The sequence below is a fragment of the Bufo bufo genome, chromosome 9 (assembly GCF_905171765.1).
Source record: "Bufo bufo chromosome 9, aBufBuf1.1, whole genome shotgun sequence".
Classification (NCBI taxonomy): Eukaryota; Metazoa; Chordata; class Amphibia; order Anura; family Bufonidae; genus Bufo; species Bufo bufo.
In genome coordinates, this window is record NC_053397.1 from 224271877 (window position 1) to 224287263 (window position 15387).

The window sequence follows — 15387 nt, forward strand, 5'->3', positions numbered from 1 at the left end:
TCTTTCATGGGGACCCTTCTGCTTAAAGGGGTTGTCTGACCCTTTTTAAAATTAACCTGGCAGAATGTCTGCTTATAAGGCAAAGAAAAAACCTTGATTCAACTGCTAGAAGTCCCTCCGGTCCAAACACTGTCTGGTCCCGGGACTTCCGACCCCTGACATACTGGAAGTGAAGTCCATTGTTCACATGACTGTAGCGGTCACGAGGGCATGTCCAAGGATTAGATACAGGAGCTCTTCATACAGTATGGTATGCTTCAATACACTGCCTCAGCAGACCATATCACACAGGATAGGCTTAGATACATTGACTGCTCAGACAGTTAAGGTTAGATACATTTCCTCAGCGGCACGTTTAGATACTTTACATTATGGTAATGATCATGCGCACTAATATTTTGTGCAGCTTTGGCCTTGATGTATTTATAATGTGTTATGCTTATAAAATAAAATTTGGATATTTTGCAGAGCATGTCTGGTGCTCAGGGATGTTTTGCATCCCTCCAATCCTGAGCCCAGCACAAAAACCGAAAATCCTGAGCCCAGCGCCGTATCTTATGTTTGCAAGGAGAGAGCACAGCCTGCAGTTTAGAAAGATGACGCTGTCAGCGTTACATTATAGTATTTAATGCCCCTTTTATTTTGAATGATCATCTCCTTTGCAGCTCTAATAAGACAATTTCCTGCAGTCCATTACGAGGGCTGTTTATGCAGGAGAGGTGAATAAAATTAGTTAATAGCATGGATGACACGCTGTATTTTGGGGAATGAGGTCTGGTCATTGGCAGTGGAGTCTGATCACAAGGAGAGATTTATAATAAAACAGTGTCCATGAAAAGGTAGCCGTGAGGTGTTGTCAGCTACTCCCCTCCATCACACATAGCTGGAGGCCTTATCTTATATAATACATATCATTTTCAGCTCTGTTCTCCATCACACATACCTCTAAGTGTTCATTTTCGTTGTTCTGTCCCAGCTTTTATTCTTCTAAACACGTCATCCATCTCCTAAGTCTCTGAAATCAAACATCCACAACCTGCAACACATACAGTGGTCCTTAGAATTTTGTGAACCCATCTGAATTTTCTAAAGTTCTACATAAATTTGACCTAAAACTACATGAGATTTTCACACAAAAACTAAAAGTAGATAAAGATAGAACCAAATCAAACAAATTAGTCAAAAATATTAGACTTTATCATTTATTTATTGAGGAAAATGATCCAATAACATGTCTGTAAGTGACAAAAATATGTAAACCTTTAGGATTAGCAGATAATGTGAAGGTGTCAGTTGTCCTCATTCAGTGAGATGACAATCAGGGATGAGGCCTTTTTTATTTAAAGAACATAGTCTGATCTTTGTGGAAGTATATCATAGCACGAACAAAGGGGTTTTCTGAGGACCTCAGAAGAAGAGTTGTTGATGCTCATCAGGATGGAAAAACTTACAAAAAAATCTCATCTCTAAAGAGTTTGGACTCCATCAGTCCACAGACAGATTATATACAAATGGAGGAAATTTTAGATAATTTTTAACCCCCCCCCAGGAGTAGTCATTTAACAAAGTTCAGACCATTCTCACATTATACCAATATCTCCATCAGGAAGACACTGAACGACTATGCTGTGCATGGCAGGACTGAAAAGAGAAAGCCATAGATCTCCAAAAAGAGCATTGTTACCCATCTACAGTTTACTAAAGATCACCTGGACAAGCCAGAAGACTATTGGTACAATGTTTTCCGGACAGATGAGACCGAAAATCCAGCATAATAAACCTCATCCCATCTGTGACACACGGTGGTGGTAGGATCATAGTCTGGGCCTGTTCTGCAGCGTCTGGACCAGGATGGTTTGTCATCATTGATCGAACAATGAATTATAAATTATACCAGCAAATTCTAAAGGAATATGTCAGGACATCTGTCCGTAAGCTGAATCTCAAGAGAATGTGGGTCACACAGCAAGACAACGCCCCTAAGCACACAAGTCGTCCTTCCAAAGAATGGTTTAAAGAGGAACAAATGTGAAGGTCTGGAATGGCTGAGTCACAGTCCTGACCTTAATCCAAAAGAAATGTGATGGAAGGACCTGAAACGAGCAGTTCATGGTAGGAAGCCACCAACACAGAGCTGAAGCTGTTCTGTACAGAGGGACAGGCTAAAATGTCTCCATGTCCATGTGCAGAACTAATCAACAATTACTGGAAACAAGGGGCTCATACCAGATACTGAAAGCAGGGGTTCACATACCTTTACCACTCACCTTAATAGATAAATATCTTTACTTGTTTCTATCTACTTTTAAGACTTGCATGAAAATCTGAGTTTAGGTCAAATTTATGCAAAAATATAGACAATTCTGAATAGTTAACAACATTTTAAGCACCACTGTATATCGCCCATACGCCACTGCCTCCACACACACAAAATATCCTCCATCCTCATCACACATCAGTATACTCCATCATGCCTATTAACAATTCTTTGGTATTCCAGTATTTACAGCTTATATCCTCCATCATACGTTCCTCCTTGCAGAGTTACGCATACAGTTCTGTGCACGTATGCACATCTCCAGCCTTTAGCCTCCATCATACATACCTACAGCCTCTATTCCTCCATCCTGCAGCCTTCGTGTATTGCAGTTAAGACACTTGTCTTGATTTGTGCAAGTTTTACAGCGGCTGGCAGAGGTTACTGCACCTTCCTATTAAAAAAAAGCTATTTTATTGGATTTCAGATACATTTCATGTTGCGCTTTCTGTCTCGGTGACCAAACGTTGTGAGATCTGCAGCCTCCTGACATTTTCAGAATTGTAAAATTTTGAAATGGCAGTAGCGGTGACGTGGGGCGCCAAGCGCAACTTCTTCTACACATAAATGAGATGAGTGCTGGGAGAAGAAGATATGAGGGTTGCTTTCTGTATCCGTGGAGATGTCAGGAACTACAACTCCCATTAGCAATAGGGCTTTTCCCCATCTTTGTGATGGTTAAACACTTACTATCTGGTTTAGAGGACTTTAAAGCTTTCAGACATAATATGCTTATAAGGGAAGAAGGCGAGAAGATTTCAATTAGAGGTCAGGGCAATGATGTATTGACTATATCCTGGTAACATTGAATATTACATTTAGTTCATAGGAGAAGCTGCGAGCCGGGATGTATCTCTGTTATCTTTTTAAATAATTTTATTTGCTGGGGAACTTGCTGTGAGTTTCTGTTCTTGTCAAAGTCCGTGCATTTTCGATGTGTATTCTCCTGCAGGTCACCTTCATCATAACCAGAGCTGAGTTCTTCTCCTCTGTCATGCTGCTATAAATTCTCTTTATCTGTATCCTTGTTATATAAGTTCTGGAAAGCTAAGAGACTCCCAATATTGTTCTCAGCTCAGAAGCCACAGGGGTTCTTTCTGAGGCCTTCATAGTCTTCTATATCTTTAGTTTTTCGGCATTGTAGGAGCACACAATTCCTTGGACAGTAGAGTTGAAAATAATCTCTCATGGTGACTATTAAAGAGGATGTCCTATCTGGACAAGTTAGAGCACATGGACGTCATAGGATTTGGGCCTTTCTGGACCTCTACGACCACCTTGGTTTGATGTCACTGACAATGGCAATAACAGACACGCACACAGGCAATCACTGAGAAACACCCCTTTATATACCAGAATGGAGAGCCAGTCTGTGTGAGTGGCTTATGACTTGGCGATCCCACAGAGAACCATGCTTTACTTTCTAATTACTGTTCTCTGTTGTTGTAACTTGGATAATGGCTTGACGGATTGTGTGTGTGTGTGTAGGGCGGCGGGGGGGGGGGTTAAAGGTCCAGGGTAAATACTGCTGTAACAGATATGAGCATGGTGCCCATCTGGAAGCTCGCATTAGAGATCTGGAATAGCAAAATGCAACACGGAGGGCAATCGACAATCTTGAGAGTAGCATACTGCGCACAGTTAGTGAGGTAGAGATGGAGGTTGGAGATATGGGTTAAAAGATTGGGTTACACCCAAGAGTTCTTATGGAACTTAGCTCAGTTATTGCTGTGCCCCTGTTCATATTTTTCTTTAGTGATTGGTACAGTGAAAAGGGAATGGTGCAAGGCAGATATGGTTCCCATATTCTACACTAGGTCTTTCCCAGGTAATTACAGACCAGTAAGCTTAACTTCTAGGAAAAATGTTTAAAGGACTCTTAAGGGACTATATACAGGAGTATGTGACTGTAAATAATATCATGTGATAGCCAGCATGGGTTTATCAAGGACTTGTCAGACTAACCTGATTTGTTTTTATGAGGAGGTGAGTAGAAGCATGGACAGGGACAGCAGTGGATATAATGAGGTGAGTAGAAGCCTGGACAGAGGGGCAGCTGTGGATGTAGTCAGGTAAGTAAAAGTGCTTGCACAGGAATTTGATACTGTCCCTCATAGACGTTTTAGTTAGGTAAAATAAGGCTTAGAAAGTATAGTTTGCAATTGGATTGAGAACTGGCTGAAGGACCGTGTTTAGAGAGTTGTGGTCAATGATTCCTATTCTGAATGGTCACCGGTTATAATAAGTTCAGTGCTGGGTCCCCTATTATTAAATTTATTCATGAATGGTATTGAGGGTGGGATTAATATCACTTTTTCTATTTTTCACATGACACCAAGCTATGTAGTACTATGCAGTATATGGAAGGTGTCCATAAACTCCAGGCTGAGTTGGACACTTTGGCATCAACATGGATAAATGTAAAGTTATGCATATGTAAATAATTTGTGTGCATTATATGTCCTAGGGGAGTAACCCTGGGAGGGTAGATGATAGATTAAGTAACAGCACAATGCCAATCAGCTGCTTCTAGCTAGCAAGATATTGTCATGTATTAAACAAGGCACAGGATTAAATGGGACAGGAACATAATACTACCGCTTAACAAAGCTTCGATGCATCCTCATCTGTAATATGCAGTTCAGTTCTGGGCACCAGTTCATAGAAAGGACACTCTGGAGCTGGAGAGGGTACAAAGAAGAGCAACTAAGCTGATAAGGGGCCTGGAGGGTGTTACTTATGAGGAAAGAGTAAAAGAATGAAAAAAAAAATTATTCTTGAGGCGAGATGTCTAAGGTGGGGACATGATTAACATATACAAATATATAAATATATACACAAAAATCTCTCAAAAGACAAGCGGGCGCTGCCCCCATCTGATGAAGAAAAGGTTCAGTCTCCAGAGCTGTCAAAGCTTCTTTACTGTAAGATCTGTGAATCTGTGGGATAGTCGCCGCAGGGGTGGTTACAGCAGGAACAGGGGACGGTTGTAAAAAAAAAGTCTTAGTTGAATTCTTAAAACTAAATAACATGAATCGTTATGAAAATGTGGAGACACCTGGTTCTTAATCCTGTTTTATAAAATTCACATTCCCACCTATCCCTTGGTTCTAACTTGATGGACTTATGTATTTTTTTCACCTGAACTAAGTAACTATTACACAGACTACTAACTATGTAACTATTACACAGACTACTAACTATGTAATTATAACACAAACTACTAACTATGTCACTATTACACGGACTACTAACTATGTCACTATTACACGGACTACTAACTATGTCACTATTACATGGACTGCTAAGTATGTCACTATTACATGGACTGCTAACTATGTAACTATTACACGGACTACTATGTCACTATTACATGGACTGCTAACTATGTCACTATTACACGGACTACTAACTATATCACTATTACACGGACTACTAACTATGTCACTATTACACAGACTACTAACTATGTCACTATTACATGGACTGCTAAGTATGTCACTATTACATGGACTGCTAACTATGTAACTATTACACGGACTACTATGTCACTATTACATGGACTGCTAACTATGTCACTATTACACGGACTGCTAACTATTTCACTATTACACGGACTACTAACTATGTCACTATTACATGGACTACTAACTATGTCACTATTACATGGACTGCTAAGTATGTCACTATTACATGGACTGCTAACTATGTAACTATTACACGGACTACTATGTCACTATTACACGGACTACTAACTATGTCACTATTACACGGACTACTAACTATGTCACTATTACATGGACTGCTAAGTATGTCACTATTACATGGACAGCTAACTATGTAACTATTACACGGACTACTAACTATGTAACTATAACACGGACTACTAACTATGTCACTATTACACAGACTAGTAACTATGTCACTATTACATGGACTGCTAACTATGTAACTATTACACGGACTACTATGTCACTATTACATGGACTGCTAACTATGTAACTATAACACGGACTACTATGTCACTATTACATGGACTACTAACTATGTAACTATAACACGGACTACTATGCCACTATTACACGGACTACTAACTATGTCACTATTACACGGACTACTAACTATGTCACTATTACACAGACTAGTAACTATGTCACTATTACATGGACTGCTAACTATGTAACTATTACACGGACTACTATGTCACTATTACATGGACTGCTAACTATGTAACTATAACACGGACTACTATGTCACTATTACATGGACTACTAACTATGTCACTATTACACGGACTACTAACTATGTCACTATTACATGGACTGCTAACTATGTAACTATTACACGGACTACTATGTCACTATAACACGGACTACTAACTATGTCACTATTACATGGACTGCTAACTATGTAACTATTACACGGACTACTATGTCACTATAACACGGACTACTAACTATGTCACTATTACACGGACTACTAACTATGTCACTATTACATGGACTGCTAAGTATGTCACTATTACATGGACTGCTAACTATGTAACTATTACACGGACTACTAACTATGTCACTATTACACGGACTACTAACTATGTCACTATTACACGGACTACTAACTATGTCACTATTACACGGACTACTAACTATGTCACTATTACACGGACTACTAACTATGTCACTATTACACGGACTACTAACTATGTCACTATTACACGGACTACTAACTATGTCACTATTACACGGACTACTAACTATGTAACTATTACACGGACTACTAACTATGTCACTATTACATGGACTGCTAACTATGTAACTATAACACGGACTACTATGTCACTATTACATGGACTGCTAACTATGTAACTATAACACGGACTACTATGTCACTATTACACGGACTACTAACTATGTCACTATTACACGGACTACTAACTATGTCACTATTACACGGACTACTAACTATGTCACTATTACATGGACTGCTAAGTATGTCACTATTACATGGACAGCTAACTATGTAACTATTACACGGACTACTAACTATGTAACTATAACACGGACTACTAACTATGTCACTATTACACGGACTACTAACTATGTCACTATTACACGGACTACTAACTATGTCACTATTACACGGACTACTAACTATGTCACTATTACACGGACTACTAACTATGTCACTATTACACAGACTAGTAACTATGTCACTATTACATGGACTGCTAACTATGTAACTATAACACGGACTACTATGTCACTATTACATGGACTACTAACTATGTCACTATTACACGGACTACTAACTATGTCACTATTACACGGACTACTAACTATGTCACTATTACATGGACTGCTAACTATGTCACTATTACATGGACTGCTAAGTATGTCACTATTACATGGACTGCTAACTATGTAACTATTACACGGACTACTATGTCACTATTACATGGACTGCTGACTATGTAACTATAACACGGACTACTAACTATGTCACTATTACATGGACTGCTAACTATGTAACTATTACACGGACTACTATGTCACTATAACACGGACTACTAACTATGTAACTATAACACGGACTACTAACTATGTCACTATTACACGGACTACTAACTATGTCACTATTACATGGACTGCTAAGTATGTCACTATTACATGGACTGCTAACTATGTAACTATTACACGGACTACTATGTCACTATAACACGGACTACTAACTATGTAACTATAACACGGACTACTAACTATGTCACTATTACATGGACTGCTAACTATGTCACTATAACACGGACTACTAACTATGTCACTATAACACGGACTACTAACTATGTCACTATAACACGGACTACTAACTATGTCACTATTACACGGACTACTAACTATGTCACTATTACATGGACTGCTAACTATGTAACTATAACACGGACTACTAACTATGTAACTATAACACGGACTGCTAACTATGTAACTATAACACGGACTAGTAACTATGTAACTATTACACAGACTAGTAACTATGTAACTATTACATGGACGGTTACTTGAAAGGCTATCCTGTAATTCGACATTACCCCTACAATGTCTGCTGTAGGTAAAATCTGGTGCCAGGCTGTCGCTTCCAGCCCCGCGTCCTCCCCGGCCACTTACTTTTTAAATATAAATTTGTCTTTGAGACAATCCCTTTTATTTTTTATGTTTTGTTGAGTTTAACATTTTTTTGTTTTGTTTTTTTTTTAACAAAGAATCCAAAGCATTTACCTTACCATGAATCATATGAAGTATAATGTACACAATGAATCGCGAGCCGTCAGAAGGGTGGCATGGATTACCCTTCCCGTTTCTTAGACTTTGTTTGGTACAATTATCATTGCTCCCGATTCATGTGTTCAAGAAGCCCATTATTGTAAGCCATTGCTGTAATCTCAATCAGAGCTCTAGCCTCCGATACACAATACTCACATTATAATAGCATTCTTGTGTAGTGAGCATGTTCTGTAGAATGCTGGAGCTGTGTCGTGTATTGTATAGGGAGTATAATATCTGACTTTTAGTTTAATGGTAAAACCCCAGTAATTTGTTCGCACTCCCAGGAAGCCTCTACTCCCACTCTTACTTTAGCGATGCTTGGTGTAGGGGCAGATAGGGGTCTTGGAATTTGTTAGGATGTGCTGCAGACCTGTCCCATCCATCATGGATCCTTAAAAAGTGAAAACCATGACCCCGGTGTGAATAGAGCCTTAGCATTATCTGTAGAGCTAGACCAAAACCAGGTTCCAGTCCTAACAAAATGCTGACATGCCGGCCGTGTGACAGCGGCCGAATGCTGTGAAGCTTTGGACATCATCTTTAATGCACGTCCCACATCAGATAGTTTTGAGGCAAATAAGAGAATGTTGTCAGCCAGTGTACGCTGGGCAAGTGACATGCCGACTGTTCATGGATGAATTGTCTTTGGCTCTGAAGCTGACACAATTGAGCAGCTTATTAGCGCAGTACAGAGCAGTGAATTAGACAGGATGATTAAAGATTTACGGATCTTCTGATATTTTTATAGGACATGTATCATTCTGTAGGATTCTTGCTCCCCTGCCAGCTGTCAGATGGCGCTGACAAGCAGCAGCCTGTATAGTGTGTTCTGTGACTGAATCCAATTGTACCGGCATATGGTTTGGTCAATCAAATTATGCTAAATAAGACAATATTATTTCTTTAGCTGCTGTATCAAGAGCCTCCTGCCCGCGCGTTTCTACGGCTCGGAAATGCACAAACACCAGAGATGCATCTATCTTGGGTTTGACGTGTAATGAGTGTAAGAGAATTATCTCTGGTGACACGAGGGAAGGGGGAGACGCTGAACAACGGCGAAGAATCAGAAGACTTCAGAAGTAAGCAGGGACTGATTGACGACAGGAACACGGCATACTTTTACTGGTATAATAAGCTCATTACAATGCTGTTTTAGGGGGATTATTGACAAGCTTATTCTCTGGAGAAACCTCTGCGTTCCTACGCAAGATCACATTAAAAAAAATTATAATCTAAACTTCTCCCCAACTCGTATTCTCCTCTATACCAGCTAGTAGAGATGAGCGAAGTTAGCAAAAATTTGATTCGGCTGCTTCGTCAAATTTCACAAAGAATTTGGCAGTCTGTTACGAATTACTTCCTAACGAATCGCATCCCATTGTATGTAGTGGGCGCAATGATGGGGAACGGCAATCGCTCCTCCCCCCCACCCCGTAATTGAACCCCTCAGATGCCATGTTCATTGCTGATCACGACATCTGATATGAACATTGAGGCCTTTCAGGGGTTAATCAGGGGGTTAGAAAATTACATACCTCATCTATTTGCTCGCAGAGAGGCCGTTGCGGCCATTTTGATTGAAGGCACTGTGCGAAATCGCACATAGTGATTTGATGACGTCATCAAACTCACCGGACACGGTGACGTCATCACTGATGACATCACTGTGCCCGCCCAGCAAGCTGATGTCCCCGCATGCGAGATTTTGCACAATTTCTTCGATTAAGTTGGCTGCAACGGCCTCTCCACGAGCTAATGGATGAAGTGAGTGTTTTAGTTTTTTTTCTGCCATTTCAGAAAAAATTGATTCGTTACCATGAAGCACGAGGAAATTCGGCTTTGTGGCAAATAGAATTTTTCCTGAAATTCGGAACGAAGTCCACTTTATTAACTTCGATTTACTGAACACTACCAGCTAGTAATGCCCCGGGCTTCTTCCTCATCCAGCGTGGTCCAGGATGTCTCCAGGTTATGGCAGTCTATTTCAGACATTCCGTCATAGAGTCACCCAGGTGAGCTACAGAGGCATAGTCCCTGCTCTCCCTCAATGAAATCAGGCCACAGCCCATGGCTAACACCTACAATGGATGGAAAAATTAGGTAAGACGGCAGAATGTTTATAAGAAATTTTTTTGCTCCGTGTCCTGAGGGAAATCTCCACATGAAGTTTAATAGCAGTGACTGGAGATCTGCCTCAAACATCGGTGAAGGATCTGCCTGGATGACTGAAGCATCAATAAATACGCACAGCGGGAGATACTTACTGGAATTGAGTGGAAGGCAATGGTATACAGGACAGACCTCTCTATTTTATATTTACAGTATCTATCATCTATCTAGATCATATCTATCTAGCTAATATGTATATCAGGGATCCGCAACCTTCAGCACTGCAGCTGCCGATAAACTACAACTCCCAGCATGCACACTTACGTGGCTGTTCTTGTAACTCGCTTAGAAGTGAAAGGAGAATTCTCTGAGTTGTAGTTTAACAACAGCTGGAGTTTGCTGATCTATCTCATATCTATCTATCTATCAAAGGGGCCCCTGGTCAGAACATATTGTAAAAATGCTAATGACCGCTTCCATTATGGAAGCGGTCATTAGCATGCGAAAGCCACAGGAAGATGAGAACAGCGCATTGCTAGCTGTACTCACCTTCCCTGGTCTTCTTCCGGCCCCGAGCTGTTCGCTTTCAGATCACAGTACAGCCCAGCATGAAGAAGACCAGGGAGGGTAAGTGAATCTGACAAGTGGCATTTTTTAAATGTCTAATTGGGGCTGATCTGAGGCTGCTGGAGGGTGGGGAGGGTGTGATGGGGGTCTGATCTGAGGCTACTGGAGGGTGGGGAGGGTCTGATCTGAGGCTGGGGGGGTCTGATGGGGCTGATCTGAGGCTGGGGGTCTGATAGGGGTCTGATCTGAGGCTGGGGGGTCTGATCTGAGGTTGGGGGTCTGATGAGGGTCTTATCTGAGGCTGGGGGGTCTGATGGGGCTGATCTGAGGCTGGGGTCTGATGAGGGTCTTATCTGAGGCTAGGGAGGGTCTCATGGGGGTCTGATCTGAGGTTGGGAGGTCTGATGGGTGTGTGATCTAAGGCTGGGGAGGGTCTGATCTGGGGCTGATGTAGGCTGGGGGGTGTGATAGGCTGATTTGAGGCTGATGGAGGTGGGATAGGAGAACACAACCAAAATGAATGTTGGTCAAACAATTAGAAATAAATGGCGCCCAAATAATAAGAAATATGATAAATTGAGTACTGGAGTGCCTTAAAACATATATTTTTATTAAATATTATTAAAATAGTAGGCCCAACGATAAGGTATACATAAATATAACACCTCACAAAGAGGTACCATCTGCCAACCAGAAGTGAACTGGTAGGGAAAAATAATAAATGAGCCAGGCAGTGTGTACTCTGGTTCACTCAGAGGGTGAGTTAGGAAATATAGGGATAGAAATATGAGAGGGAGACAGATGCTGGGACTCAACCCCTCAATATATCCCTATATCCTAGCTGTAGAACAAACCCTCTCTGACTGCCCCTAGATGGCCCTTAGACTTATCCTAATGACTGCCCAGCTTCGTCAGAAGCAAAAAGGACCAGTCACTCCATAGGGCAGGCAGACAAAAGAAGTACATATAAACAAAACTGACAAAAAACGTCCCCCCTAGGGACGTTTTTTGTCAGTTTTGTTTATATGTACTTCTTTTGTCTGCCTGCCCTATGGAGTGACTGGTCCTTTTTGCTTCTGACGAAGCTGGGCAGTCATTAGGATAAGGGCTCATTCAGACGGCCGTATGCTGTCCGCAAAAATACTGAATGCTATCCGTTTTTTTGCGGATCCGCAAAAAAACGGATCCGCAAAAAACGGATAGCATTCAGTATTTTTGCTGACCCATAGACTTCAATAGGGCCATCTCCTGATTTTCACGGACAAGTATAGGACATGTTTCATTTGTTTTGCGGAACCGTGGAATAGAAAAGGGCCCCATAGAAGTAAATGGGTCAGTATCTAATCCGCAAAAAAACGGATCCGCATTTTTGCGGATAGCATACGGCCGTCTGAATGAGCCCTAAGTCTAAGGGCCATCTAGGGGCAGTCAGAGAGGGTTTGTTCTACAGCTAGGATATAGGGATATATTGAGGGGTTGAGTCCCAGCATCTGTCTCCCTCTCATATTTCTATCCCTATATTTCCTAACTCACCCTCTGAGTGAACCAGAGTACACACTGCCTGGCTCATTTATTATTTTTCCCTACCAGTTCACTTCTGGTTGGCAGATGGTACCTCTTTGTGAGGTGTTATATTTATGTATACCTTATCGTTGGGCCTACTATTTTAATAATATTTAATAAAAATATATGTTTTAAGGCACTCCAGTACTCAATTTATCACATGATGGAGGTGGGGGCAGATCTGAGGCTGAGAAAGGGACAAAGGCAAGGACAGTTTGCGAAGAAAGAGGCAGGGAGAGTGAAAGCTGGGTGAACCCCTCTCTGGACCCGTCTGGGTTTAGCTTGGCTGCCATTAATGCCAAATAAAGAACTAAATATAGAACATTCTCAACTTAAAAATTAGACTATGAGTGGTTGAAATGGCGTCTTTACTATTTGTAATATATATAGTGCAGGCGCCATTTTGTGCTGCAAAAATACAGCCCTCAAGATTTTTTTAATTGAAGCACAATTTCTGTAACTTACCCCTAAGTCAGTTTTTATGTTTGACCAAATATAGCCATCAAATTTTTAAGTTGAGAATTTTGTATGGACCCCAAACCATGTTACAAATATCCAAATGGCCCTCGTCAGCAAAAAGGTTCCCCACCCCTGGTCTATATTCTATCTATCTATCTATCTATCTATCTATCTATCTATCTATCTATCTAAAATCTATATTTCTCTGTCTGTCTATCTAGAACAAACCATCTGTGTATTTTTGTGTCTCTCTTTCTCTAAATACTTAATTTAGGAGCCTGACAGTCTAGAAGATGATTAGTGTCTTATCCAGCTAGAATGCTTCCCGTGGTAGATCAATAAATCAACTAATTTGCAGCGCAGCAGAGTTACGGACCGTCTGTATTAGATACATGCATGGTGTTTTAGCAGGGTCAATGTGTAGATTTGGAAATTACATCCCTGCAGGTTTTGCTGTGAGATTTATACCATAGACAATTGAATCACACAAGCATTTTCCAGCCAGAGTACAATTGTGCTGGTGAATCATGACCTCTCGGGCTCTTTGCTGCGGGATGTGTTTTGTGCATCTTCCTTGGTCCATTACAGAAAGCTCTTATATGTTGGCCTGCTGGGTCGATGTAAATGTGCACTCTGCGTGCTGGGTCATTGCGGTGGTGAAGAGAAGTATGTGTGCCTCTATTACTGGATATAGAGTTTTCTTGTAGAAATACTGCTCTTTGATCTCACGCTCTGCTAGAGCGCAGATGGCACTCACAAGTATCAAAGGACAGAAATACAGCCCCATTTACACTCTGTGATGCTGGACGTCATCTGCACTCAGCGCAGTATGGAACCTGCTGTAATAAAACAGAGGGAGCACATGGTCCAGACCAATATATGATCTGTAGGGTCTGACTCCCGGCACCCTTGCTGATCGGCTGCACTCCGTTAGGATAGTGGCCATGATTGCTATTGCAGCCCAGGCCCATTCGGCCGTGTGACCGATGAATGTGACGTCACTGACCTAAATAGAGGCTGCAGCGATCGCCCGAGTGCCACGGCCTCTTTAAATAGCAGATCAGCGGGGGTGCTGGGAGTCAGACCCCCACAGATCAGAGACATTCATAGACATAAGCAAATATGAGAAATGGTACTAGTGAATCTCATATAATTAGACCATATCATACCCCAAAATAAACAAAAAAGACCCTTAATATCAGTATTTATTCAAACCATTATAAAAATAGACTAAATAGGTCTCACTGCCGGCTATTGCAGTCCTGATCAGTAGGTAAGTATATACTCAGAATAAGATAATGCAAAACAATATTAATGAGAAAAAAAAACACCTTGAAACTAGAAATGATGGAGAGGAAGGGAATTTCTCAGCAGGATAGTTTTCCCTAACGAGACCCTTTCCTCACCCTCAGCCCAGAGACGTCCCCTAATGGTTCCCCCTAGTAGGCCCTCATTTTTGAATCTACTCCCTATTACCCTGACGCGTTTCCCCCACCTTGGGTTCTTCAGGGGGTCCCTGTAGGACCTTGGCTTATGTTGATATACCGCACAGGGGCCCAAACATGTCACATGTGTTTCCAGGTCATAGCGATAGAATTTCTCCACATGCGAGGGTCCTGCGGTGTAGCCAGATCTCCAAGGTGCGTGATGCGCGGACCCCCACAGATCAGATATTGATGACCTATCCTGAGAATAGATGATAAGTATTGTACTCCTAGAAAACCCCTTTAAGAGCGAGTTTAAACGAGCAGATGATCGGAAGAACAGTTATCATGAGTGAATGTCAGTATAATGTGTTAATATGAACTCTTCTTACTGATAAGTGGCCTGTGTAAATGTATTGGTGACCGGCCAAGAAGCCAGCAAACGCTTATTTATGAGCAATTCTGATCTTTATGTCACATACAATCACAATTAATCTCGACTGAAATGTATGATCTGCTTGTTTTCTGGGTGTACCGTGTACATTGTATTTTTCAGGTAACCTTCTTCTTAATAATGAGGCATATCCACGTTCAGCTCCTCTCACCTCATATCCTGCAGGAATGCTGATAG